The following is a 13,875-nucleotide window of genomic DNA, read 5'->3' as shown; positions in this document are numbered from 1 at the left end:
AGGACCCAAGGCTTCCCCTTCCACTGGTGCTCTTACTAGGATATTCATTGCTACCTATGAGGTCAGAGTCCAGGGTCAGTCCATGTATAGTCTTTAGGTAGTGGCTTAGTCCCTGGAAGCTCTGGTTGTTTGGCATTGTTGTATATATGGGGTCTCGAGCCCCTTCAAGCTCTTCCTGTTCTTTCTCTGATTCCTTCAACGGGGGTCCTATTCTCAGTTCAGTGGTTTGCTGCTGGCATTCGCCTCTGTATTTGCTATATTCTGGCTGTGTCTCTCAGGAGCGATCTACATCCGGCTCCTGTCGGTCTGCACTTCTTTGCTTCATCCATCTTGTCTAATTGGGTGGCTGTATATGTATGGGCCACATGTGGGGCAGGCTCTGAATGGGTGTTCCTTCAGTCTCTGTTTTCATCTTTGCCTCTCTCTTCCCTGCCAAGGGTATTCTTGTTCCCCTTTTACAGAAGGAGTGAAGCATTCACATTTTGATCATCCGTCTTGAGTTTCATTTGTTCTAGGCATCTAGGGTAATTCAAGCATTTGGGCTAATAGCCACTTATCAATGAGTGCATACCATGTATGTCTTTCTGTGATTGGGCTAGCTCACTCAGGATGATATTTTCCAGTTCCAACCATTTGCCTACGAATTTCATAAAGTCATTGTTTTTGATAGCTGAGTAATATTCCATTGTGTAGATGTACCACATTTTCTGTATCCATTCCTCTGTTGAAGGGCATCTGGCTTCTTTCCAGCTTCTGGCTATTATAAATAAGGCTGCGATGAACATAGTGTAGCACGTGTCTTTGTTATATGTTGGGGCATCTTTTGGCTATATGCCCAAGAGAGGTATAGCTGGATCCTCAGGCAGTTCAATGTCCAATTTTCTGAGGAACCTCCAAACTGATTTCCAGAATGGTTGTACCAGTCTGCAACCCCACCAACAATGGAGGAGTGTTCCTCTTTCTCCACATTCTCACCAGCATCTGCTGTCACCTGAGTTTTTGATCTTAGCCATTCTCACTGGTGTGAGGTGAAATCTCAGGGTTGTTTTGATTTGCATTTCCCTTATGACTAAAGATGTTGAACATTTCTTTAGGTGTTTCTCAGCCATTCGGCATTCCTCAGCTGTGAATTCTTTGTTTAGCTCTGAACCCCATTTTTAATAGGGTTATTTGTCTCCCTGCGGTCTAACTTCTTGAGTTCTTTGTATATTTTGGATATAAGGCCTCTATCTGTTGTAGGATTGGTAAAGATCTTTTCCCAATCTGTTGGTTGCCGTTTTGTCCTAACCACAGTGTCCTTTGCCTTACAGAAGCTTTGCAGTTTTATGAGATCCCATTTGTCGATTCTTGATCTTAGAGCATAAGCCATTGGTCTTTTGTTCAGGAAAATTTTTCCAGTGCCCATGTGTTCCAGATGCTTCCCTAGTTTTTCTTCTATTAGTTTGAGTGTGTCTGGTTTGATGTGGAGGTCCTTGATCCACTTAGACTTAAGCTTTGTACAGGGTGATAAGCATGGATCGATCTGCATTCTTCTACATGTTGACCTCCAGTTGAACCAGCACCATTTGCTGAAAATGCTCTCTTTTTTCCATTGGATGGTTTTGGCTCCTTTGTCAAAAATCAAGTGACCATAGGTGTGTGGGTTCATTTCTGGGTCTTCAATTCTATTCCATTGGTCTATCTGTCTGTCTCTGTACCAATACCATGCAGTTTTTATCACTATTGCTCTGTAATACTGCTTGAGTTCAGGGATAGTGATTCCCCCTGAAGTCCTTTTATTGTTGAGGATAGTTTTAGCTATCCTGGGTTTTTTGTAATTCCAGATGAATTTGCAAATTGTTCTGTCTAACTCTTTGAAGAATTGGATTGGTATTTTGATGGGGATTGCATTGAATCTGTAGATCACTTTTGGTAAAATGGCCATTTTTACTATATTAATCCTGCCAATCCATGAGCATGGGAGATCTTTCCAACTTCTGAGGTCTTCTTCAATTTCTTTCTTCAGTGTCTTGAAGTTCTTATTGTACAAATCTTTTACTTGCTTGGTTAAAGTCACACCGAGGTACTTTATATTATTTGGGTCTATTATGAAGGGTGTCGTTTCCCTAATTTCTTTCTCAGCTTGTTTCTCTTTTGTGTAGAGGAAGGCTACTGATTTATTTGAGTTAATTTTATACCCAGCCACTTTGCTGAAGTTGTTTATCAGCTTTAGCAGTTCTCTAGTAGAACTTTTGGGATCACTTAAATATACTATCATATCATCTGCAAATAGTGATATTTTGACTTCTTCTTTTCCGATCTGTATCCCCTTGACCTCCTTTTGTTGTCTGATTGCTCCGGCTAGAACTTCAAGAACTATATTGAATAAGTAGGGAGAGAGTGGGCAGCCTTGTCTAGTCCCTGATTTTAGTGGGATTGCTTCAAGTTTCTCTCCATTTAGTTTAATGTTAGCAACTGGTTTGCTGTATATGGCTTTTACTATGTTTAGGTATGGGCCTTGAATTCCTATTCTTTCCAGGACTTTTATCATGAAGGGGTGTTGAATTTTGTCAAATGCTTTCTCAGCATCTAATGAAACGATCATGTGGTTTTGTTCTTTCAGTTTGTTTATATAATGGATCACGTTGATGGTTTTCCGTATATTAAACCATCCCTGCATGCCTGGGATGAAGCCTACTTGATCATGGTGGATGATTGTTTTGATGTGCTCTTGGATTCGGTTTGCCAGATTTTTATTGAGTATTTTTGCATCGATATTCATAAGGGAAATTGGTCTGAAGTTCTCTTTCTTCGTTGGGTCTTTGTGTGGTTTAGGTATAAGAGTAATTGTGGCTTCGTAGAAGGAATTCGGTAGTGCTCCATCTGTTTCAATTTTGTGGAATAGTTTGGATAATATTGGTATTAGTTCTTCTATGAAGGTCTGATAGAATTCTGCACTAAACCCGTCTGGACCTGGGCTCTTTTTGGTTGGGAGACCTTTAATGACTGCTTCTATTTCCTTAGGAGTTATGGGGTTGTTTAACTGGTTTATCTGTTCCTGATTTAACTTCGGTATCTGGTATCTGTCTAGGAAATTGTCCATTTCCTGGAAATTTTCAAGTTTTGTTGAATATAGGCTTTTATAGTAAGATCTGATTATTTTTTGAATAACATTCTAAATGTAAGTAAAATATATCCAATAAAAAACAGTTCGTATGGAAAATGAGATTTCAGAAAATATAATCCATTAGTAGTTTTTTTTTTTAGTTTAGTAAAAACATAAGTTTACTAAATGGCATAAGAGACTATGGTGCTCGGACACACAGCATAAGACTGAAGCCTATTACGGTTTTTACAAAATTGATCAAACAAAATAATTGCACTTAAAATGACTAACTTGGTTCTAAAATACCATACTTCAGGTATGACTATTTGAGAGACGAGTACAAAACATTTAAATTTAAATAAAGCTGAGTTGGGGTTTAGTCTATATTAATTAGAATGTTGCTATTTCAATTTCAAAGGAATAAAAATTCTTCTTGCAACTCATAGAGTGGCATATAATGCCAAGGAAAACTAGAAAAGCAGGATATTCTTTTTAAATAATTTAAAGGCACTAGAGACTCACAAATGTGATACAAACTTGAGGAACCAAGAATATGGAAAGAAAGAAAGAAAGGAAGGAAGGAAGGAAGGAAGGAAGGAAGGAAGAAAGAAAGAAAGGAGAGGAGGGAGGGAGGGAGGGGGAAGGAAGGGAGGAAGGAAAGAAGGAAGGAAGTCACAAAGAAATGAGTTGCCTTTACGCTGGGGCTGTTATGATTCTTTCACACAGGGAAAGAACAAGGATACATGGACAGGACTACCAGACAGAGATGCCAATGGGATTCTGGGAAAATCTCAGAGTCTGGTGTGTATAACCAGAATTCAAGGCATCTGAGGAAATTAGAAATGTAAGAATTGAGGCTTTGATGAAAAAGAGAGCTTGTTAACTAAACTAAGCAAATCCCTGGCCAGACATTTACTGAATGTCACACCTGCCCAGGGCAGGAGGATAGGAAGTTGAAGGAAGGCTTTGGAAAAGTCTGAAATGAAGTGCAGTTTGCAGCAATCTCATGGTCCTGAAGGGACAACGGAGGTTCAATGCATGCCAGCTCTAAGAAATTTTAGAACATTCCAGAATCTCAAGGGGGCCTGAACAAAGCTACCATTTAGAAATGGAGGTAAAATGGAGAAAGATAAAGCAGTATTTTTTTTTAATGTAACCAAGTTTTAAGCTATCTTGTCTTTAAATTGGGGAAATCATCACTCTGACTTTTCTCTGTAAGAAATCAACATTTTCTAAAGCCTGTACAGTTTTCCATGCATGGCATTACTATTCAGTCCACACTAACTGGGCACAAATAGACTCACTATTAGAGAGCGTAGACTGGAATTCTAAAATTACTTTAGTATAACGGTGACACACACCTGTAGTTCCAACACTTGGAAGGCAGAGACAGGTGGATCTCTGAGTTCAAAGCCAGCCTGGTCTACAAAGTGACTCGCTGGATAGGAACATACAGAGAAACCCCATCTGAAAAAGCCAAAACAAACAAACAAAACCCAGAGAATTAGAAGAAAGGATGAGAGTGATGTGATAGCAAGATGCTAATATCAGTAAACACTGTAGTGCACACAGCGGGATGATCACCGTGCACACAATGGGATGTGCAGAAGGAAGAGGGCGAGGGCACAGAAGAGTGGAAGAAATAATGGCAGCAGACTTCCCAAAGATGGTGAAAACCATTAATGAGACATCTAAGAAACACATCGAAGTCCAAGTGAGATAGAGACAGCTACAGGCAGACATAAGGACCGGTGAAGCCAGAGGGGGTGACTCATCACCCACAAAAGAGCCTCAAAGTTATTTATTGCTAATTTCTCAATGGAAACCATGAAAGCCAGAAATCATGAGGTGAGGAATTCAAAGCACTGAAAAGATAACCCAAGCAGAATTCACTCTGGCAGGCCCGCTTTCAAATCTGTTCTCAGAGTGTCCTTTAGGCAGAAATAAAAGGACACAAAACAATAACTCAAATCACATGAGGGAAAAAAACAGCATTGTCAAAAGTAACTATCAATAGCTTTTCTTTTTTATTTATTTTTTAATTTTTTTTAATTTTTTTACCCTAACCCTAACCCTAGCCCTAACCCTAACCCTAGCCCTAACCCTTATCAATAGCTTTATGATGCCGCATCTCTCTAAAACTCATATATTAAAATCTTCACTACACTTCAGAATGTGACTATATTTGGGAAAAAAGGAATTTTAAAGAGGTTCTTTAGTCAGAGAAAATGACATAGACAACAAATCGCAGCATCCAAAAGACATTAAATTTAATGAATTAAATATTCTCATCAGAAGGCAAACATTTCCAGGCTGCATTTCTTTTCTTAAAATGCATGATCCAACTGTATATCTTGGTAACTCTACAAGAGCCATACTCTGGATTTGAAGTCACAAATAAGCTGAGAAGCAAAAGGATGGATAAAGTTATAAACAGTAAATAACACGGGGAGGGGGAAAGAGAGAGGTGTAGTCAGCATGCTAGAATGGCTATGCTAATATCTGACAAATTTGACCTTTGTTTTTTCCTGTTGCTGTAATAGACAACCAGACAAAAGTAGCTTCAGGGAGACAGAGTTCATTCCGGCCCACAGCATGAGGTTCAGTTCACAATGAAGGGGAAATCGAGGCAGCAGGCGTGTAAAGCTGTGGCCTCACTTCCTCCACAGTCAAGAATGAAAACTTTCCATGCTCAGCTCACTTTCTGTGTACACTCTGCACTGTGGACATCCCAGCATCCTTTGCCCAGAGATTAGCTCCATCCACACAGTCAAGACAGGTCTTCCAGCACCGACATGACCTGCCAAGGGCATGCCCAGAGGCCCATCTCTGAGGTGATTCTAGAGTCTCTCTAGTTGGCCATTAACACTGAACATCACAGACCTTAGAGTTAATTCTATTATTAGAGAGAAAGTTATAGTGATAAGTGGGTTGTGCATTAGGTCATTAACAATAATGAACACATCTGTCTCTAATGCGAGGACTTCAAAATCAGAAGAAACTGAACGGGGAAAAAATACATAATTTCACCACACTATTCTGGGTCTTTAGCAACTGACTTTCATGCATAACATCCAGGAAAAGTATCAACTAAAGAAATAGAAGACAACACCATGAACTAAATAGACCTAGCAAACATTTACAGAGCTTTTGACAAACACTTGAAAACATTCTTCTCAAGTGTTCAGGAGAATCTTCAGAACAGATCATAGGTTAAGCCATAAATGTGCCTGACTACAAGTCAAAGGACTGCAGTAGTACAAAAATAAGACCTCTAATTACAATGGGTTGAAATGAGAAACCACAGACAAAAAGATTATTTGGGAAAATTAAACACAATTCCAAGTGACTACTGAGTCAAAAATGAAATGACAATATTATGTAACTCTTGGTGATTAGTTAGGGACAAAACATATCAAAGTGTGATGAAATAAAGCTAAAGCCAAGCTATGTATGAGTGAATAAATGTCTGTATTTTAGAAAGAGTAAGAAGCCTCAAATCAGTAGCCTAACTTTATACTTTAAGGAGCTGGAAAAAAGGAAGAAACAAAACAAAATGCAAAGGAAGCAGAAAGAAGGAGGTAGTCATAATTAAAGGTGTGTATGTGTGTGTATACATTATATGTGTGTGTGTGCGTGCATGTGTACACACACACATATATTGATTATATATATAATCAATAAAAATGTATTATCACCAGTAAAACTGACATCCTTTAGCTAAGCAGACTATGAGAAGAGAAAGGAGACCCAGATTGTTAACTAAGGAATGTGAGAGAAGGCCTCATTCCACTACAGAGCCTCTGAAAATAAAGGCATAAGGAACCTGAGGAGCACTTCATACAACAAATTAAATGAGCTGGTTTACTTCAACAAGTGCCAAGACATTGAAAACTACCAAACTGACCCCGAAAAGAAGTAAAACACCCAAATCAACTCAGAACAATGAAAGAAATGCAATTGGTGGAGAAATGTCCCCCAGAGAAAGGCCAAGCATCAATTGACTTCATTGATGAATTCCCTTATATATTAAACAAATAATAATAATACCAATTTTTTTAAATAGAATATTCAGAAAGGCATAGACTAAGAGCGAGCATTTCCCATCTCATTCTGTGAGGCCAGTATTATGCTGCTACCCAAAACAAAGTAAGACATAATAAAAACAAAACTCCTCCATAAAGCACCTACAAAGTCCAACAAATCTTAATCCATGAGTTAGTGAAATTTACTCAAGAAATGCAAGACGGTTAAATCAATCCATGTAATAGGACATATTCAGAGAATAAATGGCAAAGTCCAGAAGAGCATCTCAAGCAGGGCAGGCACAGCATTTGCAAAAGCTTGGACTGTTTCATGAAAAGCACTGGACAGACTCAATGCAGTGTGGAACTGGAACATGTGCTAAAACGAGGCTTAATAGAGACTTACGGTCTGGTTCTCTCACTGAGAAAATTTAAATATGTAGGGTCCTAGTTGTAGATTTCATTATGATCACAGGAGGGGCCATGGAGAAATCATTAAAGGAGTTAGCGGGTCATGATTTCATTCCTTTTGGTAAAATGTGTCCCACGTTCTGTAAGGTATTCTGTTAGAATCCATGCAAACTGTAGCTGAAGACAGAGGATTTCTGCCATAGATATAAGCTTTTGGGGGAGGGAGGTACAAGAGTCACGCATCTGGACTAAATCAGCAGTTACCGGAGCTGAAAGATGATATTTTAAAATATTTTTCTGTGTGAGAACAAACGTAGAAAAGGATGATCATAGTGACCATTCAGATTTTTAGCTGGGCAACTATAGTGATAGCAGAGCCATTATACCAAACAAAACATCCATTGGAGCAGTTAAAGTCGAGATCATTGTTTAGTGTTCATGTGTAGCTTTCAAATATAGACTTCAGAGGAAAAAGCTGAAGCTCAAAGATGAAATAGTTGAATATAAAGATTTGAAAAAAGTTACCATTACGAATAGTATGCAAAAACCATGTGGCAAAGAGGACTGACTTGGAAAACCAAGAGAAAAGACAGAAGCCCAGGAGAAAGCCCTAGAATACTCTCGGCATTTAGGTAAAAGAGAAATCACAGTGTAGAGTAAGAAGCAGAAGAAAGAGAAGAGAAGCGGAAAAACTGGGCATGATGGTTTTCAAGCAAACCAAGAAGGAAATGATGATGGACCCTGCTGAATGTTGTCAGGACGGCAAGCATTGAGAGGTCATCAGCATTTGGAACACAGTAACTGTTTGAAGCTTTAGCCAGTGAAAAGTCAAAGAAGTTGTAGCATCAGACATTTAACTGGAGCAAAATAAAAAGGAACATGAGCTGGAAAAGTAATAATAACAGTCTATTAGCGTGCTCAAGGTGCCATACATGTACATGCTGTGTGACTTAAACAGTATTAGCTTGTAGTTCTGGAAGTTTGACACCCAAGCCCAGGGTAACATCAGAGTTGGCTTTCGGAGGCCTCTTTTCCGGGTTGTAGATGGCTACTCTTTTTCTGGATACTCACATAGTTTTTCTCTGTATATGCAGTGCCATGCAGGAATTCCAGTATTTAACCCAGGTCCTTGCATGTATTGTAAAAGCAGTGTACCACTGACTTACCATCCAGGCCCCTTCCTCTTATTAAAAGGACTCCTCTCCTATCCAATTGAGACCTCCATCGTTGTGAGCTAGTTTAACCTAGGACCCTATTAGTGCTATTAGGATATCGCTAAATATCCTAGAGACTAGTCTCCAAATAGAGCCACAACGACAGTGGCTTTAGTGTTTCAATTTATGTAGTTGGAGGGATAAAATTGAGTCTGTGTATTAGCTACTTCTGTGTCACTGTGGCAACAATACATGACCCAAACAACTTGAGGAGGGAAAGACTTACTGTGACTCCTGGCTTCAGAGGGTTTCAGTCATTGTGATGAGGGAACATATGACTCCGATTGTGGTGGCAGGAATGCAAGGTGGAGACTGTCCATATATCACTGCGCGACAGGAAGCAGAGTGAGGACAACAGACATCAGAGAAGCAGAGGTCAGGTATAACATTCGAAGCCAATGACCTACTCCTATCACCTGTGCCCCATCTCCTGAAAGATTTCAGCAGCCTCCCAAAACAGTACCATCTGCTGAGGAAGTATCCCAAAGACAAGCCTGTGCTTCATCATCAAACCATAACAGTCCATAGTAGCAAGAAACTCTTGAGAACTCCTTAAAGACAAGTTCTGCAAAGTGGTGATAAATGAGATAGCTAAAGGAGTGTGGGTGTGAGTAGCAGCGGCCCCGGTCCTGTGTGCAGGTGCTCCGTGCGGCACAGTTTCTTGGCCATTGGCTGTTCTCACCACAGCATCCGGACGAGTCCCGTGCGTGTCCATCCGCGGAGGTCTTTCTCTTCTCGCTCGGCTGCGGGAAATCGAGCTGAAGCGACTGAGTCCGCGATGGAGAGAGAAAAGGAACAGTTCTGTAAGCTCTTTCTTGGTGGCTTAAGCTTTGAAACCACAGGAGAAAGTTTGAGAAACTACTATGAGCGATGGGGAAAGCTCACAGACTGTGTGGTTATGAGGGATCCTGCAAGCAAAAGATCAAGAGGATTTGGCTTTGTAACTTTCTCATCCATGGCAAGGCCTCATTCCATTGATGGCAGGGTAGTTGAGCCAAAACGTGCCGTGGCAAGAGAGGAGTCTGGAGATCCAGGAGCCCATGTGACTGTGAAGAAACTGTTCGTTGTTGGAATTAAGGAAGATACTGAGGTGCATCACTTTAGAGATTACTTTGAAGAATATGGAAAAATTGATACTACTGAAATAATTACTGATAGGCAGTCTGGAAAAAAAAGAGGCTTTGGCTTTGTTACTTTTGATGACCATGATCCTGTGGATAAAATTGTCCTGCAGAAATATCACACCATAAATGGTCACAATGCAGAAGTTAGAAAGGCATTGTCTGGACAAGAAATGCAGAAAGCCCAAAGTTCTAGGAGTGGAAGAGGAGGAAACTTTGGTTTTGGGAATTCTCGTGACGGCGGTGGCAATTTTGGACCAGGACAAGGAAGCAACTTTAGGCGAGGGAGTGGGGGGTGGGAGAGTTCTGATGGATATGGAAGTGGACGTGGATTTGGGGATGGCTATAATGGGTATGGAGGAGGAACTGGAGGTGGCAATTTTGGAGGTAGCCCTGGTTATGGAGAAGGAAGAGGAGGATATGGTGGTGGAGGACCTGGATATGGCAACCAGGATGGGAGCTACAGAGGTGGTTATGACAACTATGGAGGAGGAAATTATGGAAAGGGAAATTACAATGATTTTGGAAATCATAACCAGCAACCTTCTAACTGTGGTCCAATGAAGAGTGGAAACTTTGGTGGTAGCAGGAACATGGGAGGACCACGGTGGAAGGAACTATGGTCCTGGGGGAAGTGGAGGAACTGGGGGCTATGGTGGAAGGAGCTGATATTGAGCTTCTTCCTACTTACCATGGGCTTCGCTGTATAAATAGGAGAGGATGAGAGCCCAGAGACAACAGAACAGCTTCAGGTTGTCGAAATAACAATGTTAAGGAAACTCTTATCTCAGTCATGCATAAATATGCAGTGATATGGCAGAATACACCGGAGCAGATGCAGAGGGCCATTTTGTGATGGATTGGATTATTTAATGCCTTACTGTGGAGGAAGGATTGTAAAAAAAAAAAAGTGCCTTTGAGACAGTTTCTTAGCTTTTTAATTGTTTTTTTTTTTTTTTTAGCAATTAAAAAAATTTTTTCTCCATCTTTATTAACTTGGGTATTTCTTATTTACATTTCGATTGTTATTCCCTTTCTCAGTTTCCCGGCCAACATCCCCCTAGCCCCTCCCCCTCCCCTTCTTTATGGGTGTTCCCCTCCCCATCTTCCCCCATTACCACCCTCCCCCCAACAATCCCGTTCACTGGGGGTTCAGTCTTGGCAGGACCCAGGGCTTCTCCTTCCACTGGTGCTCTTACTAGGCTATTCATTGCTACCTATGAGGTCAGAGTCCAGGGTCAGTACATGTATAGTCAGTACATGCATAGTGGCTTAGTCCCTGGTAATTGTTTCTTCCTAGTGGTCCTTGTAAGAGTGTAGAAGCATTCCTTCTTTGATATTGTTAAATTTGTAAGTTTCAGGTGACATGTGAAACCTTTTTTAAGATTTTTTTCTCGAAAAGTTTTTGAAAAGCTATTAGCCAGGATCCTGGTGTAATAAGACATAACGTTTTTCCTTTAAAATTTTAAGTGCATGTGTAGAGTTAAGAAGCTGTTGTACATTTATGATTTAATAAAATAATTCTAAAGGAAAAAAAGAAGTGTGGGTGTGAACAGAGACGAGCATAGATCCTTTCCTTCCTGGAAAGGCTACAATGGAGTCTTTGGGAAGCAAAGTCCTTTGACCTGGATCAAGACACACTCTCTGTAGCGATGAGAAGGAAGTAAGAAAGGAAGCACAGTGCGGCAAGCTGGCAACTTTCTTGGGATAATGTGGTAGTTCCTGACTAATATCCCTACTTTCCTGACAACTAGAGGGCAAATGTACGATGAAGGGTAAGCATGACAGAGAGGCTGGGCATATGGAAGCTTCAAAGAGAAGATGCAAATGGTTATGTAGGGAATGTGTGCTGGTAAAGCATTATGAAGGTGTGTTAGGATTCTGGACATGTTGAGTGCCCACGTAAGGTTTATGTGTACAGACCCGTAAAAGGGAGTCGAGCTACAGTCATGCAGTCGCTTTCCTCCACTATTTCAATTGTTCAGAGGCAGGCACAGAGCAAGCAGTCCAGCAGGCTCGGCCCAGCTTGTGATCTAAATCTAGCCAAGATGAAGGATAAACACATCTATAAGATCAAATACGGGGAAAGATCAACTTTTCTAAGTAGTTCCTCTGGTCGCTGAGTGGATAAAGGAACTTGCCACCAAGCCTTACAATCTGAGTTCAATCCCTTGGATCCACATGGTTGAAGGACAGAACTGACTTCTGAAAGTTACCCTCTTACTTCCGTGCATGTGCTGCAGTTAAAGTACCTACATAACATACATACAATAAGTAAAGTAAAATAAAGTAAAACAAAAAAATCAGTCAACTGATGGTCTAAGGATATGGCACAGGGGATAAAGTGCTTGTTCCTCAAGTATGAAGACCTGAGTTATGATCCCCAGACCCATGTTAAAAGCCATTCATGGTGATCCATGGCTATGACTCCATATAGTTGGGAGACAGAGATAGACAGAGATGAGGATTCCATCCAGGGTCTTGATGACCATTTGAGACACTTAGTGAGCTCCGCAGTCAATAAAAGGCCACATTCCCCTAAAAGTGATTCTATATGTTCCCTTTCACATATGGACTCTGCTTTGAATCTTTAGATTTGTTTGCTTAACTTGGAATATCTATGGTAGCCAGGAAACTAGAAGATGGCCATTGTGATGGAGGAAACAAGAGTGTAAGGGAAGGCGGGAGTAGGTACTGGTTATAGATGGAGAAAAGGGAAATAAAAGGAGGAGAAAGCTTAATTTGGGAGGAGGATGGGAGGGTAGAGCAGAGGAATGGGTCAGGGGAAGGATAACTAACTAAGGATGCTTGAAAAATACATATGAAAGCATACTACTCCTAAGTTTTATGTGTGTGTGTGTGTGTGTGTGTGTGTGTGTGTGTGTGTGTGTGTTCGTGTATGTGGAGAGAAAGAGAGAGAGAGAGAGAGAGAGAGAGAGAGAGAGAGAGATTAGTTAGTTATCATATATAACTAAGGATGCTTGAAAAATCCATATGAAAACCTACTACTCCTAAGTTTTAAGCATATATACAAAGACTGGTGAGTGCATAAAATCATCAACTCTGAAGTGTTTGTCCCTAAGTGGGACATCTGTTTCATAGTCCCACCTCTCAAGACTCAGAAAATATCATGGAAGAAAGGGCAGGGTGAACGTAAGAACCAGATGTCAAGATGGACTGCTATACAATAATATTCTCTGGATACAGGAGAGCCATTGGACCCCAAAACTCACAAAACTTGCGGTTGGCTACAAATATGCAGAAGATCAAGCTGGTCATCATTCCAGCATGGATGGGGGAGGGACCCATGAGGACCCGCCCCTAACTACCAGTTATTGGGAGTTGATGATTGCTGAGAAGGAAGAGTCCATTTTGGTTTTTGGTTTTGTGTTTGTTGTTTGTTTGTTTGTTCTTTCGTTTGTTTTCAGGGATATGGTCCCTCATAAGTTGCTTATGCTCCTCCAGCCAATGACCCTGTATCTATGTGCATATGGACAGCATGAATTGGGTCATAAAGAAGAAGAGGAAAAGGAGAAGTAGTACATGAAGGAGAGTGATGTTCTAGGAGAAGTTAGAGGAAAAGACTTGGGATGGATATGATCAAAATACATGGTGTAAATGTATAAAATACACACCCACACACACACACACACACACACACACACACACAAAAATCAATTTCTTTTGGGGGTTGGTCTAGTGTTGCTATGTATTCAAAGGCTAGATATTGTCCTCCAAGATCTGCTTACAGTTTCATGAGCACATTCTCACATACACAAAATGACGTTGTATAAATTTTACTCTCCAGTATTCTCTGAGTGGTTAAATAAAAGAAGATACAGCCAATTGCTGGGGAGAATAGAGGTAGGTGGAGTTTTGATGACTGTGCTGGGGATAGCAGGTAGGGACCCCCAAAGGAAAAAGAGTAGGAGGAAGAAGAGAGAAGGAAGAGGAGGAAGAAGAGAGAACAGAAGAACATGGACCAGGAGCACGTGGCTGAGTGAAATGGCCCTGAGGAT

General features: G+C 40.7%; 1 pseudogene; it reads left to right on the top strand.

Moving 5' to 3' along the window:
* Nucleotides 1-9,458: 9,458 nt before the first annotated feature.
* On the top strand, nt 9,459-10,569 carry Hnrnpa1-ps33 (heterogeneous nuclear ribonucleoprotein A1, pseudogene 33; annotated as a pseudogene).
* Nucleotides 10,570-13,875: the final 3,306 nt, after the last annotated feature.

The sequence above is a fragment of the Rattus norvegicus genome, chromosome 4 (genome assembly GCF_021556685.1).
Source record: "Rattus norvegicus strain SHRSP/BbbUtx chromosome 4, alternate assembly SHRSP_T2T, whole genome shotgun sequence".
NCBI lineage: Eukaryota > Metazoa > Chordata > Mammalia > Rodentia > Muridae > Rattus > Rattus norvegicus.
Note: the sequence above shows the minus strand (reverse complement) of the source record. Positions and strands in the feature narration are given on the sequence as shown.